Source organism: Notamacropus eugenii, chromosome 6, assembly GCF_028372415.1.
Source record: "Notamacropus eugenii isolate mMacEug1 chromosome 6, mMacEug1.pri_v2, whole genome shotgun sequence".
In the NCBI taxonomy this organism is placed as follows: domain Eukaryota; kingdom Metazoa; phylum Chordata; class Mammalia; order Diprotodontia; family Macropodidae; genus Notamacropus; species Notamacropus eugenii.
In genome coordinates this window covers 112,089,469-112,104,853 of record NC_092877.1, presented here as the reverse complement: position 1 = coordinate 112,104,853, position 15,385 = coordinate 112,089,469, and the positions used below count along the sequence as shown (strand labels likewise).

The 15,385-nt window shown below is 35.9% G+C and overlaps 2 long non-coding RNA genes across 5 annotated transcripts in view; both read right to left on the bottom strand.

Annotated features, from left to right (window-relative positions):
* The window catches only part of LOC140511684 (uncharacterized), a 65,340-nt gene that overhangs the window by 29,423 nt on the left and 20,532 nt on the right, over window positions 1–15,385 (bottom strand). The window lies entirely within an intron of this gene.
* LOC140511685 (uncharacterized) lies at window positions 4,868–11,670 on the bottom strand. Its single transcript, XR_011969633.1, has 4 exons — window positions 11,396–11,670; window positions 10,215–10,305; window positions 8,840–8,914; window positions 4,868–6,757 (listed from the first exon to the last, which is right to left on the bottom strand). It is a non-coding gene; the product is annotated as an uncharacterized lncRNA (long non-coding RNA).

Genomic DNA, 15,385 nt, shown 5'->3' with positions numbered 1-15,385 from the left:
CTGTTCCATTCTAATTTTGAAAGAACTATTTTCTTGAGTGAGCTTTTGAATCTCCTTTTCCATTTGGCTAATTCTGCTTTTGAAAGCATTCTTCTCCTCATTGGCTTTTTGAACCTCTTTTGCCAATTGAGTTAACCTATTTTTCAAGGTGTTATTTTCTTCAGCATTTTTTTTGGGTCTCCTTTAGCAAGGTGTTGACCTGCTTTTCATACTTTGCTTGCATCTCTCTCATTTCTCTTCCCAGTTTTTCCTGCACCTCTCTAACTTGGTTTTCAAAATCCTTTTGGAGATCTTCCATGACCTGAGCCCATTGGGTGGGCTGGGGTATAGAAGCCTTGATTTCTATGTCTTTCCCTGATTGTAAGCATTGTTCTTCCTCATCAGAAAGGAAGGGAGGAAATACCTGTTCACCAAGAAAGTAACCTTCTATAGTCTTATTTTTTTTCCCTTTTCTGGGTATTTTCCCAGCCAGTGACTTGACTTCTTAGCATCCTCTTCACACCCACTTGGCCTCCAGGTCCACCCAGCCAGCCCTTGGGGTCTGAGATTCAAATCCTGCTTCCTAGCCTCAGGGCTTTGGGCAGATGCAGGGCTGCTATTCAGCGTGAGATTAAGTTCAGGTGCTCAGATGGGGGCAGGGCTACCTCACGGGACTCAGTTTCCTCAGCGGGTTTATGGGGAGACTTTCAACAATGGATCCTAGCTCCTGCCTGCTTGGGGAGCCCAGGTCTGCTGCCGCCTCCGCTGCTGCCTCCCAAAGGGGCCTGAGTTATGGAGACACCCCACTCCCCTCCAGGCAAGCCAAAAAGACTCTCTCACTCACCCCTGGTGCCCGTGGGTGGAGGGACCCGTGTGGCTACTGGAGATTCTGTCCCTGAAGCCTGCTTGGATGTGCTCCTCTTGGTGCAGCGCAGCCAAGGCAGGGCTGGGCTGGACTCTGGGTCTGGGGTGCAACAGACCTTTCGTTGGTTTTTCAGGGCTCTCTGGAACAGAAATCTCCTCCACTCTGTTGTTCTGTGGCTTCTGCTGCTCTAGAATTTGTTAGGAGTTCTTTTTTACAGATATTTTATGGGCTATGGGTTTGGAGCTAGCGTATGTGAATCTTTCTACTCCGCCATCTTGGCTCCTCCCCCCCCTCCCTTGTTTTCAACCTTCATCAGGACTGCTTGACTGCTCACTGGGCTTGGATGGGATGGGAGTCAATGTCCCCATTACTTCTGATAAGATGGAACACTACAGACCTCACCTTCTGCCCTGTTGTTCCCTTGACATTGTCATATGACTTATCAAAGACCACTGTGTTTTGCCATTTGTGTCATCACTAAATCTTTAGAACTTCTTGACTTTTCCATCTGCCCTGGAGTTGAACTTTATTTTATGTATAACGTCTTTCTTGTTCTCACCAACCTTCAATAGAATATTAGTTCCTCAATGGTGGGGACTTGCTCAATGTATCTGTCTCCATGCATGGGATGATCTCCCTTTTCCTCCCTCATAAATTCCTTCCTTGTTTCCTTTAAATCCCAGTAAAATCCTTTACAATTCCAGCACCTTCTCTCTGTTAATTATTTCTTATTTATCCTGTACATAGCTTGGTTTGTATATGTTTGTTTCTGTCTTGTCTTCTTCATTAGAATGTAAGATCCTTGAGGATGGAAACCATCTTTTGTTTCTTTTTGTATCCCCATAATTTAGCACTGGCATATAACAGGCACTTATTAAAGGCTATTGATTAATTGTATCTCCAGTGATTATCACAGGTGGTTGACATAAAGCAAACACTTGAGAAATGCCCTTTCACTAATTAAACTAATCAATGAAAAGGCATAACCTCAGAAGGCTGAAGCACATTTTTCTCTATTTTTAAGTTGTGCATATACAACTTATTTTCTTCTTTCTAGTCTCAACTTGTAATCTACAAACTTTAATGGCAGAGTTTTACATAAAACTGCTGATAGCAAAATTAAAAAGTTTGATATCAGAATTTACCCAAAACAATGCAGAAAGTCTGATCTAGTCATACAGAAACTTTTTGAGATTTTTTGTTGAGGCAAAAATATTTTTATAAAGTTTTTTTAAAAAGGTTATTTGAGGGCATCAGATCTATTTTCAGAACAAAACCAGTGGAAGTTGGATCAGATCATTCTAATTTTGAATAAATCATTTTGACATTCCTTATCATCTTTAAGAGGAAAATTCTTTCCATCTTGGAGGAGATTTTAAGATCAAATACTTGACCTTTTGAATGCTTAGCCATTTTTTATATTTGATAAGAATCTGGGTTTTCTTGAGTCATAAATTAGAAAATCTATGAATTCCCCTAATAGGAAAGAAAATGTCTATTTGTGGAGTGATGGGAATTTTTTTTTACTCATCATTTGCTTTGCTTTGTGGGTAAAAAAGAAAGATTTCAATCCTATCTTCTTATTCCTATAACTGGATGCAGATTTTTCCCCCAAATTTCTCATAAACACCATGAAATAATTTCTTCTTAAAAATTCATGATTTCAATATTGCCTCATATAGTATTTCATATATGCTGTACAGCTATGCAAATCTGCATGAGCAGGTCATGGGTACAGTCAAGGACAAGAGTATTGGCCAACAGAAATAAAACGAGATGACTAGGAAAAACAAACATCATCTGAATTTTTCCTCACAGCACCCCTGGGAGAATGATGCTCTTACTATTCTCATCTTACAGAAGAGGAAGCTAAGGCAGTTAGAGAGTTCATGACATCATGGGTCAGACTGGTAGTAAGTGTCTGAGGTAGAATTTGAAACCAGGTCTTTGGGGCAGCTAGGTGGGACAGTGTAGAGAGTACTGGACTTGAATTCAGGAAGGCATCTTCCTGAGTTAAATCCAATATCAAACATTTACTAACTCTTGATCCTGGGCAACCTCATCTTTAAAACAAGCTGAAGAAAGAAGTACTAAAATATTAACTAATTAAAGTTTCTCTGCCAAAAGAACCCTAAATGGGCTCACAAAAAGTGAGACATGACTAAACAACACCTTCCTCAATCTTGGTCTGGTATTGAACCATTTCTCCACCTAGCGGGCCCCGTTTAAAGAAAAAGTGGGCGTTACTTTAGAGTGTAGAATATTTGGAAGGAAGGAAAGGGGAGGGAAACAAGTATTTATTACTCTGTGTATGTCACTGTGAATACTATCTCATTTGATCCTCACAACAGCCCTGGAAGGTAGGTGCTATTATTATCTGTATTTTATAGATGAAGAAACTGATGCAGACAGAGACTCGGTGACTTGCCCTGGGTCACCACTAGAAGTTATTTGAGATGATATTTGAACTCAGATCTTCCTGACTCCAGGATTCCTCTATCTTACACATGCATACTGGGGGCATATTGTATCACAAGGAAACATGGAGTCCAGTAGGCTCAAATTTAGAAAGGATAGGAAGCAAAGCAGGCAACTATAGGTCCTGGAAGTCCTTTGACTAGGAGTACATCATTTTTTTCCTGTTTAGGGCTCTTAGAAAGTTCTCCTTAGGTGTGATATAGTCTTCTTTTGGGTTCTTTCTAGATTCCTGAAGCTTTCTTTCCTCAGGACATCTGGTTTGTCTTCTACACCTGTTGTAGAAATGGCCATCAGCTGTTCCAGGGACATATCTGAGATGCCCATGAGAAGCCCTCCTTCTTCTGATTTTTTAACATTCACAAAATCATTCTCTAGTGAAGGCATTTAAGGAGTCAGAACCTCTTCTCACTCTCTTGTCAAGCAATTTCCTCTCAGAGAGCTAGACTGGACTGTTTTCTGTTCTAGGTTGGTATGAACACTGGAATGATAGAAAGTAACCAGACTTTTATGCAAACTTAAATTAATCCCAATATGCTTCCTGGTTAGTATCATTACCAAGGGCTCCAAGTAGTCCCTTCCATGCTAACTTGATTAACTTATTTTAATTTCTTTAATTAATTAATTCAGGAAAGTTATTCTCACCAGATTAAGGTAGTTATTTTGAGGAAAGTACTATTTGGAGTATTGATCCCATCTTTATACTAACAAGTGGGAAAAACTGAATGTAAAAATCATCTTTTATTTAAAAGGCTATTTCAGTTAGATAAAAATTATTTGGTGTCAAATATGAGGGCATAAATATTTGAAAAATTAAAAACTATTTTAAAATAATCTTCATTATCAGGTGAACCATTTTGCAGTTATATTTTTAAAATTTAGGAATGAATGGAAGAGGAGGGAAAGCCTATTAATTTGAAGGGCAGGTGGGAAGTAGATCTGTGATTTCATCAGTAAAAGAACTAATTCCTCAGAGGAAACTCCATTGATGCTTCAATAAGGAAACTTCTGTCAATGAAGGTTGTTACCTTCTCTGCAACTTGTAGTCTAAGAGAGTTAGCAAGAGCAGAGAGAATCTAAATGATTTGTCCAGAGCCTCACATAAAATATGAGTTGAATTCAGGACTTCATTGTAGAAATATATCTGACATGTCATGCTGCCCATACTTGGTTTCAGTAATCCTGATTGAAATCCCAGACTGAAATCCAATAGGAAGAGTAGTCAAAAACCATTTTCAATAACTATTTAAAATAGTATAGAAAATAAATTTTTATAATGATGCATAACATATATATACACATGTCAGTGGCATTGACCTTTCACAAAGATTTTAAAATTCTACTATGTCTGAGGTCTTGTATTTGGTAGTAAAGGGGATAAAAAAATGAATAAGAAACAGTTTTAGAACCTTATCCTAGAGTAGAGGATCCACCAACAAATAATTACAATCCCCCAATGCCCATTATAATTATAAAAGAAGTATATTTTAAAGAAGGCTATAAAGATACAGGATTAGCAAACTTGAAGAAACCTTAAGAAGCATCTAGTTGAATGTCTCATTTATAGATGATGAATACCAAGCTTAGAAAAGATTACATGATTTGCAGTTATTGACAGAACCAGGCCTTCTGACTCAATTAACTGTGCTCTCCTTTAATTTCTTTTCACACAGTGATCCAATAAACTCAGGGAAAGAGCAAGGATATTCAATTAAATTCAATAAAAAATATTCTGGGTACCTACTATGTGCAAGGTAGTGTGCTAGGTGCCATGGGGGTATTAAAATGAATAACATAGTTACAACCTTCAGAGAGATCATAGTCTAGAGGCAGAGACTTACACAATTCAAATGCAAGGTAGGTCAACCAACGTAGGTGACACAAGAAAGAGGCAATGTGTTCTCTGAATTCTAAAGAGGGAGAGATTACAGGAGAGGAGAATCTGGTCTCAAGTCCCATGTCTGACACATACAAGATGTACGATCCTGGTAAATTCTACACTTTTCATTATTCTAGGCAACTCTGCAAGTTTATAAATTACAGAGATGGTGGTATCCAGACTTCATCAGTAGAATTTCTTCCCCTTGGAGTTCCCATATATTGAAATGACAGGTCCAGTGCCTCTACCTTAGGGAAAACCAGAGGAAACTTAATGGAGAAGGTAAAATTTGAGTTAGGTAGAATTTAAACAGACAGGGATTTGGTGAGGAGATTCTTATGGACAGGGGTGTGATGGTAAATGTCTAACTAGCCATCCAGAAATCATATGTATGAAGGGCATAATTTTTAGCCTAATTTTCATTATTAACGTTTCTCTATCACTGTCTTAAGTCTAGACAATCAATAAGACAAAAAATCAATACTTGCTTTTTAGTTTGCCAATTTCCTTGGTGCAAATGCTAGCAATGAAAATTTTAACAATCAGCTCCCACTGGCTTCAGCGTGCCCATGCCAAAGGGAACAACATTAGAGAAGTCATGCAGAAAAAAGAAAAGATGAGACACATTTGGGAAGCACTTTATACAACTTTGTGACTATTAGTAGTATAGAGTTGGGATTTTCATTTGCAGGAGAAGAGAATTTTGGTGACCTGCGAGCCAACAACAACTCTGATGGAGGATTAGAATGAGACCTCTGCTGGGCAATAGGCAAGAGAGAGTCCTCACTACAAGAGAAGGACTTTTCATTGGAATTAATTGCTATTAAAAGAAGACAGTTTTTTGGGGGGGATTCTTCAAATCCCAATTATTAAAGTTTTCTAAGAAAACCAGTTGTCTGTTGGTGATATACTTTTGTAAAAACTGATGACTATACTTGCCTCCAATCCATAGAGAGACAAATTTATTTGTAAATCACATAGAACCAGAAAATGCACTCAGTGAAGAAAACTGGCAGGATAACATGTATTTTATTCAAAATATTATGGATATTTGAATACTAACCATATAGATCCAACTTATTTTTCTTATACAGAGAAGTATTAGTTTGAAATATATAACACCAGATTCCTAATACCAGACATCAGGGTTAGATATCACAACTAGTACATAGGTTCAAGTCTGTCTGCCTGAGACCTCTAATAGCTTTGGCCAGAACTGCCACTTTTTTGGGCCCACTAGATATACTTTAGGAATGAATTCAGAAGCCAAAGTTCACAACCTAGTTTGTGTTCAGTTTTATCCTGGCTAACTTTCCCTTCTAATATGAAAATTTGAGGCTACCTCATTATCAGCCCATGAAAGGTCTTAGCTGAATTTCACAGAGACAAAGCTTGGGCTCTGCAACCTATAATTAAGCTTGGTAAATACCACAGTGACCCAACAGCAACAATTTTTTAGGGGAACAGGTCTCCAAATAATATGGGCAGCATCTTCTGAGTCACTTTTTCTTCTGGGATTTCTATGGAGGAATTACACTCTTGTAGAATAATTTCACCAGCTGAAATGGAATTTTACATCAGATTAGATCCCCAACAGCAAACTTTTGCTATATTCATACAAGGATACTAGGATGGGATGGGATTGGCATCACTATTATGAGCCCTCTTTGTTATTCTCTAATAGCTGCACTTTTATCTTCATACTTACTGACTGAGTCATGGATTGCTAGCCTCTCCATTCATTCTCTGTAAGAGGTGAAGGTAATCCCTTTTTTATGCCTCATTGTAGATGGTTTCTGGAGTAGGGGATGTAGTAAGTGACTCTAGTCCTATTTCCACTTACTGAGAATTTTCTCAGGCATTTCTGCTTCTATGACAAGACTCTTGTCCCTATAAAACATATCTAGCCATCAGGGAGAACATGAGAATGAATGTGACATATAGTTAGGGAAAAAGATAAAGCTTACAGACTCCAGTGCCTCTCAAAAAGTCTAGTAGCTTTAACCAAAAGGAGAAAATGTACAGTAGAAGTAGCATCCTCCTCATCAAGGAAGGGTAAACGCAGAGTTAGACAATGTGACTTATATTTTGAATCTAGAATATGTACAATTATGTCTTCCTTTACCATATTTGTCTTCTAATTGTCTGCCAAACCTTGATAAGATCTTTAGCAGTCTTCTAGATATTTTTAGGAATGGATAATAGTCGTTTATTGAGTCTCTCTGTCTCGTCTTTCCATCTATCATTTCTCCATGTCTGCCTATTATCTATCTATCTATCTATCTATCTATCTATCTATCTATCTATCTATCTATCTATCTATCTATCTATCTATTTTTCTTCTTTCCTTCCTTCCCATTTTACTAATAGCTATGTGATCAAGAACAAATCATATAATATCTCTGATTTCAGTTTCCTCATCTGTAAAATGGGAATAAAATATATTACTGAGGTTGTCATGAGGAATGAACTTTGAGTATCTTAAAGGACTATACAAATACAAATAATATTTGAATATACAAATATAAGAACACAGAGATGAAATATACAAAAGCAAATACATACACACATGCACATTGACATAGTGTGTATGGGGGGAAGGAGAGAAAGATTTTACAAATGATCACTGTCAGTCCCTCAATAGCTGAGAAGAGTATTTGGTTTTGCTTGTGTTGTCTCATCCAGGCAAGAACATCTAATGACTAGACATGCATGAGCTGTTAGGATATGTGAGGCCCTCCGGCCCAGAGAATCCCTGGCTCCTGATAAAATGACACTCACTGAACAAGCATTTATTTTTCACCAACATTTATCAAGTTCATATCGCATATAGAATGTTCTCTAGTGCCTTGGGTGATGGTAGAATGTGAGAGGATTTCCTATTCTCCTTGTTTTAGATGTGTGGTTCACAGCTTTTGGACAACTTTTTGCTTTTTGCCAAAATTTCTTAGGCTTCATTTTAGATACTCAAGGAGATATTTTTAGAACATCATGAGGATCTCAGTATTTTCTATTTTGGATTATTAAAAGGGAGAAATACATTCATAATTCAACATTTTAAAATTACTATATTGTAGGATATATATACAGATTGAGGCAAGGTATAGAAGAGGGGGAAACAATTTTGCAGAGTAAGAACTGTGAAAATTTGAATACAAGTTTGGAATTTTCATTTTCTAAGGTGGTTTAGTTTCATATTGGTTTTTACATACATATATAAACACACACTCATTTGGCATTTATTCTACAAGCTAATTCTATTAAACAGTTACTAAGCATCTATTAGCATAAAAGATTCTCTGTTAGATGCTAGGATGGTAAGGATGAAGTGTGACTATTTCCTGACCTCAAGGAACTTAAAGTCTAACAGAGGAGCACTTGACAAGGACAGTAATTTAGGATGCCAATCTGAATGTGACCAGAGCAAAGGAAAGATTCAGATAAAGAAAAGAAGTTGAAAAGGTAGAAATCAGTTTTAATTTGAAGAGAAATTAAGGACAGATTCATGGAGAAGGTGACCCTGAGCTGGGACTTGAAGAAGGAATTTGATTTCAACGCTGAAAAGTAGAATCTGTGTTGTAACTTAAGGTCCAGGGGCACCCTTCACTCCCAAAAGGGACTCTGGTTCTGGACTCACTTACCTCAGGTTCATCCATGGAGGGAGATCTGAATCAAAGGGATGAATCAAGATTTTTTTGAACTTCAGTTGATTGCCCCTACATAAATAGAGTTCCAGGAAAAATAAAGCTTAAAACAAAGCTTAGGACTACATCCCAGCCATGGGGATGTATTGAATGAATGCACAGAGAAAGGATAATAGAGGACATCATCTGGAAATAATATAAAACACAAATACATAAATTAAATGATGGGATAGGCAGCTTGAGTAGTGGATATTCCTCTGTATTGCGAGTCAAAAGTCCTGGATTTATTTTCTAGACCTGCTATTGGCCCTTTATGTACTAGGAGAAATCACTAAACATCTCTGAGTTTCTATTATTTCATTTACAAAATGAAGATAATACCATCCATCCATTAATCATAAGTGTACTCCACACACACACAAACACACACACATACACACTCATTTTTTTCTAGGGCCATCAAGGAAGAACAATAAAGATCATATGAGATGCTGAGTAAAAAATAGTTTGCAAACTGTGAAGTACATCATAAATGGGAACTTCAGCATCATATCATTATAACAACTCTTTTACTCCTATTTAAATGTGGAAACCTAATATCAGAAACAAGTTTGGGGGAGGACCTCATGCGTGTAAAATTCCCAAGAGGAGAATCCAGGGAACATATAGGAAAAAAATGAAGCAGCTTAATAAATTTCATTTTAAAGCTTTGTCAGTGATATTATGCAAATGAGAACATAAAAACACCTAACTATATAATAAGGCCCAAAGTGAGTTGCCAAATTCAACTAAAGCTGACATAACCAAGGATGTGATGTATATAATTATTTGATGGGCTCGTCTTTGAATATCGTTGAGTTTGAATATCTATCGGAAAGTGAAGATGCACATTAAATACAAATTTGTCTGTCTTTTCAGGATGACTACCCACCTCATTTCCTAAGGGAAAAAATCCAGTAATTGAACCCTGTAGCTATGGATGCATTGTTAAATACATTTAAGACCTGAATATGAAACTACTGTTGCGGATCTCACAGCAAATGAGGGTGAACATCTAAAATTGGCAGGAACTTGTTTACTGTTTGGTACATGTGTCATCTGCATCACTTTAGCCTACTTTCTATTCATAGTGACAGCTGTCATAGTATTTGGCAAGGAAAAAAAGAACACTTCCCCAAAATCGAACAAACAAAAAAAAACCCTTTGCATCTGTTGTGAAACTAGGATGGTTTTTATTAGATTTCAACGTATCTCCTTAAGAAGCCAAAGAATGAACAACCAATCAATGAAACTTACTTACAATTACTTCGAATTTACATCTAATTTAGGATGCCTGAGTACTCTGATTCCACAACAAATATTATAGACTTACAGGCTGAAAAGAATATGGATAAGTCATATACTCCAGGTCTCTTAAACTTTTTCCACTTGTGACCCCTTCCAAGTTTTTGAAGTTTTTGTCACTGCAAGTGCAGACAGAAATTCATTAGATTCATTACCCGTTTGACTTCAACTTAATATATTGCTCATAGTGTGTTAAAAAAACTCTTACTGTTGTCAAAACTTTTCACATCCCCATGTGGGGTCAGGGCCCCGAGTTTATGAAGCATTAATCCTAATCCATACAACAAACATTCCAGACAATTGAAATTACATCTTACTTTGAAAAGTTTCCAGAAAATTTTTTTAAGTATCCATGATAATATGGTAGAATGATCATTTAACTTTCATTGTCAGAAATTTCACATATTTAAAGTAAATCTGTCTTGCTACTGCTTAAGATTACATCTCTATGTTTGTTGGACACTCACTGGAGAAGGGAAGCATTTAGCTTTCATCTTATTTTTAATGTTTCATATAATTGGAGAAAAAAATGGTTTCCCCCTCAAATATATTGATGGGGTGCTTGGGTGCATGTACTTAGGCCCCAATTCTAAAATCACATTTCTCTTTAAAAATCACATTTTTCCCTAACCTCAAAATGCTATCTCAGGCAGTTTCTCCCCAGCCCAAGGACACAGCCTACCCTAGAAACAACTGTTATGTCCCTTTCTGCTATAGTGGCCAGTCACACCTTTAGAACTCATTAGTTTGAACCAACTGTGTACTGGCTTAACAGACTGTGTGCTGGGTCGTAAGGACATTTACTTCTCACTGACCAATCATATGTATTCTAGACTTAGTCATACCTATATTCCCTTATATTAATATTTTCTAACAAGACATTGACAAGAAAAGCCTGATTTTTCCTGGTCAGCCCTGACCGTTGGTTGACTTAGTGACTTTTCAGGCCTAAAACCAACACCTCCATGTAGCTCCGCCTTGGGCTATTTCCCAATGAATTTTGGGTAAAATACCTTCTCAGTAGATACCAAAAGTGCATGTTTCTTTAAGAACTGACCACTCCCTAACCACTCCCTAATCCCACCCCAAAACACCTAGTTAGTATATTTAGCACAAGTGATACTATGGAATATCCCATATAAACTTTCCCTTTAAGGTTGCAGTTTCCCTAAGAACTCTTGCTGGCTGAAAAGTCTAATAAATCTTTACCTTGATCTCAACAATGCTTGAGTCCGTGAATTCTTCTCCAGATGACTTGCCCTGGTATGCTGGTCTTTGTCTCACACCCCTCTTCCAGCCCTCATCAGTACCATGAGTACCAGTCTATTGTTTCAGGAATGTTTTGGATTTAGATATTTCCTAGCTTGCTCAAGATTATAAATAAGAAAATGTGTACTAGGAAATACACACACACACTCCAAAAAGAAAACAAAACAAAAAAAAGTCTGGAGATTATTAAATTCTTCCCTTATTTTTTACTTCTCTTGAACGAATTATCACAATCCCCCCATTTTATTTTTACTAAACTTTACTTCCCTTCCCCCACCCTCACCCCCACACACTTATTCTTAAACTGTCCCTGATTTTTTCAGATCCTTCTTAACCTATGGAGCTCAGAAATGAACATTACTTAGTCTTCAAGTGGCTGACCAGGATTGAGTTAATGGAAGAATTACAGCAGGAGGAGCAGATGATAAGGAAAGAGTACTTTATCCTTGCAGATTCTTGAATATTTCTGACAGTACTTTAAATAAACCCTACCTTTTGCCTTCCAAGGTGAATTTAAGCAATTCAAAAAATTGTTCCACATTTTCAAACTCTAACAAATCTCAGAACATTCCATGCAATGCTGGGATGAAATGATCCTAGTTTTTATCTGTTGCTCTCATCAGTCATAATTTTAATAGGAAAAATAAAACTGATTTATTCCAGGCATCTGATGATCGAATACACAGGAGAGTTTTATATTTACTGATATAGGGATGGTTTTTATCACTCAAAGTTTTGAACTCCAGTTTTGATGAGTTTCTCTTTATGTCATCTGTCTTGATTACAAACTAGGGAGACATTTTGCTGTCTTTTATATTAGGTACATTGTATTAAAGGAGTGTGAATATTCAACTCAAGTGTAATAACCTTAATAAAGCCCATAATGTTTACATTTATGCTACATCCAACTCACAGATAGTGATGAAAATGATCTGGGGGTGAAGGAAAGTTACAGATAACTATTTCTCCAACTTTACTTAAAACAATAGCTTTGTCCCCTAGCTATTTTCTGCAGCTGACAGAATTCCTTGTTGTTTTGTCTCCTCCATGTCACTTGGAATTGTTGAGTGGTGAAATGACAAAAGGCATAAAATTGAGGAAGATGAAAAGTCATGAATAACCAACAAATCAGAAACTTTTAGTGAAAATGCAACTTTTTTTTCTTTAATAATATAGTACTGGAGAAGAAGTGCTTATAGTAACTGATCATCTTCCAGTTGAAAAACATCTTATGAAAATTCGAATGACCTGCTCTAAATTAATTAATTGTGGAACTTGGATGTGAATTCAATTCTCCTGACTCTGGGGTATTCCCCCTGCTTAGGTCAAGTTTGGTAATGATATAATATCAGAAGAAGTCTTTAGTAAAAAAAAAAACATAATATTCATTTACATTTCCTACACATACACACACACACACACACACACGCACGCACATACAAACACCAGAGTAATACTTTTAATTTAAGGGATCTACTATATAGTTTTCACCAAAAGAAAACCAATTTAAAATAAAAAAAATACTTGAGGTTTTTATGAAAGAAAAGTGGTATGTATTGGGAGCACTTTATAGAAATTATTTCTGAAATACTAGTGAGAAATATTTTTGATAGGAAATAGGGGAAACCAAAATGATTTTGAGGAGGAATGATAAAGAGTAAAGTATGGCTGTTATCTCTCTAGATAGAAGAAAAGAAAAGAAAGAAAAGACAGAAAAGAAAACAGTAACTTCAGAGTATACTTTTTAAATATAAAGTTATGTTATATTTTATTTGAAGTAGTAGAACATGGTTAGAGAGCCAGCCTACAAGTTAGGAAAACCTAGGTTCTAGTACTGACTCTGATATATACTGACTTTATGCCTTACTTCCTCAGTCAATCTTATGAAGCTATGTGGAGCAGAGGACCTGTTAAATGTCCTCAGTAGAGGAAGTTTGCTTGCTAGGAGTTCTTTGTAACAATGATATCTTAACAGTCATGATGATGATGCTGTAACAATGCAAGTTACTAAATGATACTGACTATAAATTTATGATCTAGAAAGAGTTTGGATGCATTTTTATACTTATGAAGGAAAAGATTATAAATTTGAAAATAAACTGTTATAGAAAATAAATTTAGCATATCAATAAATTACCTTGAAGGCATCAGGATATAAACTAACATCACTAATCAATATTGATTCAAAATTTTAAAATAAAATCCTATCAAATTGACTAAATTTTCAAGACTTTTTGGTTTTAAGTAGAGAAAATTGTGAGAATGAAATAATTTTTAGTAGGGCAGAGTAGTGAGATCTTTAAGGTAAGAAAGACACTTATATTGAAAATATCACAAATAAAATGAAGCATTTAATTCCATTAAAAAGAGAGTGGTTTAATAAAAGAATGGAGCAGTGGTAACAAGCAATAACTATTCTGAAAATAAAGAAAATAGGAGGATAGAACATGAATATGAGAGGGCTTAATTGTCACTTGAAAGGAACATATTCAAGTAAGAAGCTAATGCAGAATGAGTTAATGTTCATAAAAGCATTGGAGAAAAAAGAAAAAAAAGCATTTACAAAGATAGTATACCCAAGGGAAAGATCCTAAAGAGAAAAGACTCTGGTAAAGAATGAGAAAAAGAACAAAAATGAATGATGATGTTAAATTGGAACAGTTATTGAGCTCATTATTTAAGTGAAGTTTTCCATTAAACAATTGTGAAGAAATAATGAAGACCTTGAAAAAATGTCTATTGACAGAAAACAGATAAGGAAATACAGTAATTGGAAAATTTTCCATATGAAAATCAGCAAGTCCAGATGACCCCGCCTTTTTTTCCCATGGTGTTAAAGAAATTGTCTTATAGTCTTCACTTTCTTTGTCATCAAGAAATTTGTTTGGATCGGTTCATATGTGAACTACATCATGCAGCATTGTGTGAAAATACATAAACACAGAAAAATGAATCCTGTTACTGGGAGGAAACTTGTAATGCCAGAGGTATTGTGTAAGACTCAATCTTGTTTGGAATTCTTATGAACAATATGTAAATTATTGTTGTAAATGATACTAAATAGGGAGGTATTGTAAATGCTGCTGTTGAGGTGGAAATATTAGAAAACTGCCCCTGTCTTTGATTGATTATTCAGTTTGGCTGGTTTGAAGCACTAACAAATTTAAGCCATTACAGCAGGAATTGGAATCTCTAGTTTTATTTTTGGTTAATTGCTTCAATTCTGAATGTTTCTTTCTTAATTTAAAATTGCCTCTGTGTGTGTGTGTGTGTGTGTGTGTGTGTGTGTGTGTGTGTGTGTGTGTGTGAAAGAGGAAAGGAAAATAAAACAAAAGATTTGAGGAAAGAAAGGCTGGAAAAAGAATAAAATCAAGTGAGATGGCATGGTTTCTATTTGTAATGTAAAGTATATCCACCTGATTATATTTTAGTATATCAATTATTCTCCCATTATACCTTCTACTAAAGAGAAAAAAAAGATATAAAATGTTAGATAGAAAAAGCATTGATTAAGGAAGGACTCATTATATGCTAGGCACTGCAATAAGTACAAGGAATATGTGATCAATAAAATGAAGATCACTCCTACCCTCAAGAAACTTTAAATTCACATACATACATACATACACGCATATGTATATATACTTACAAACAATTCATTATGAGTCTGGGGACTGTAGTCATATATTAAAAAATGACAGTTACTGTTCTAAAGAAACTTGTAGGGACTTATGTTTCCTAAGATTAAAATTTTCTTGTATTTTCTCCATAAAGCGTAAAATCTCATGTCCTATAAAAAAGTCTTTTGTGTATATCTACGGCTTGTCTAACACTGTGTTAGACAATGTGGAAGATGTAAAGCAGATCTAAGACTTTATCTCTGCTCTGTGAGACATAGTTTACCTGTAAAGGTCAATTAGAGGAAAACAA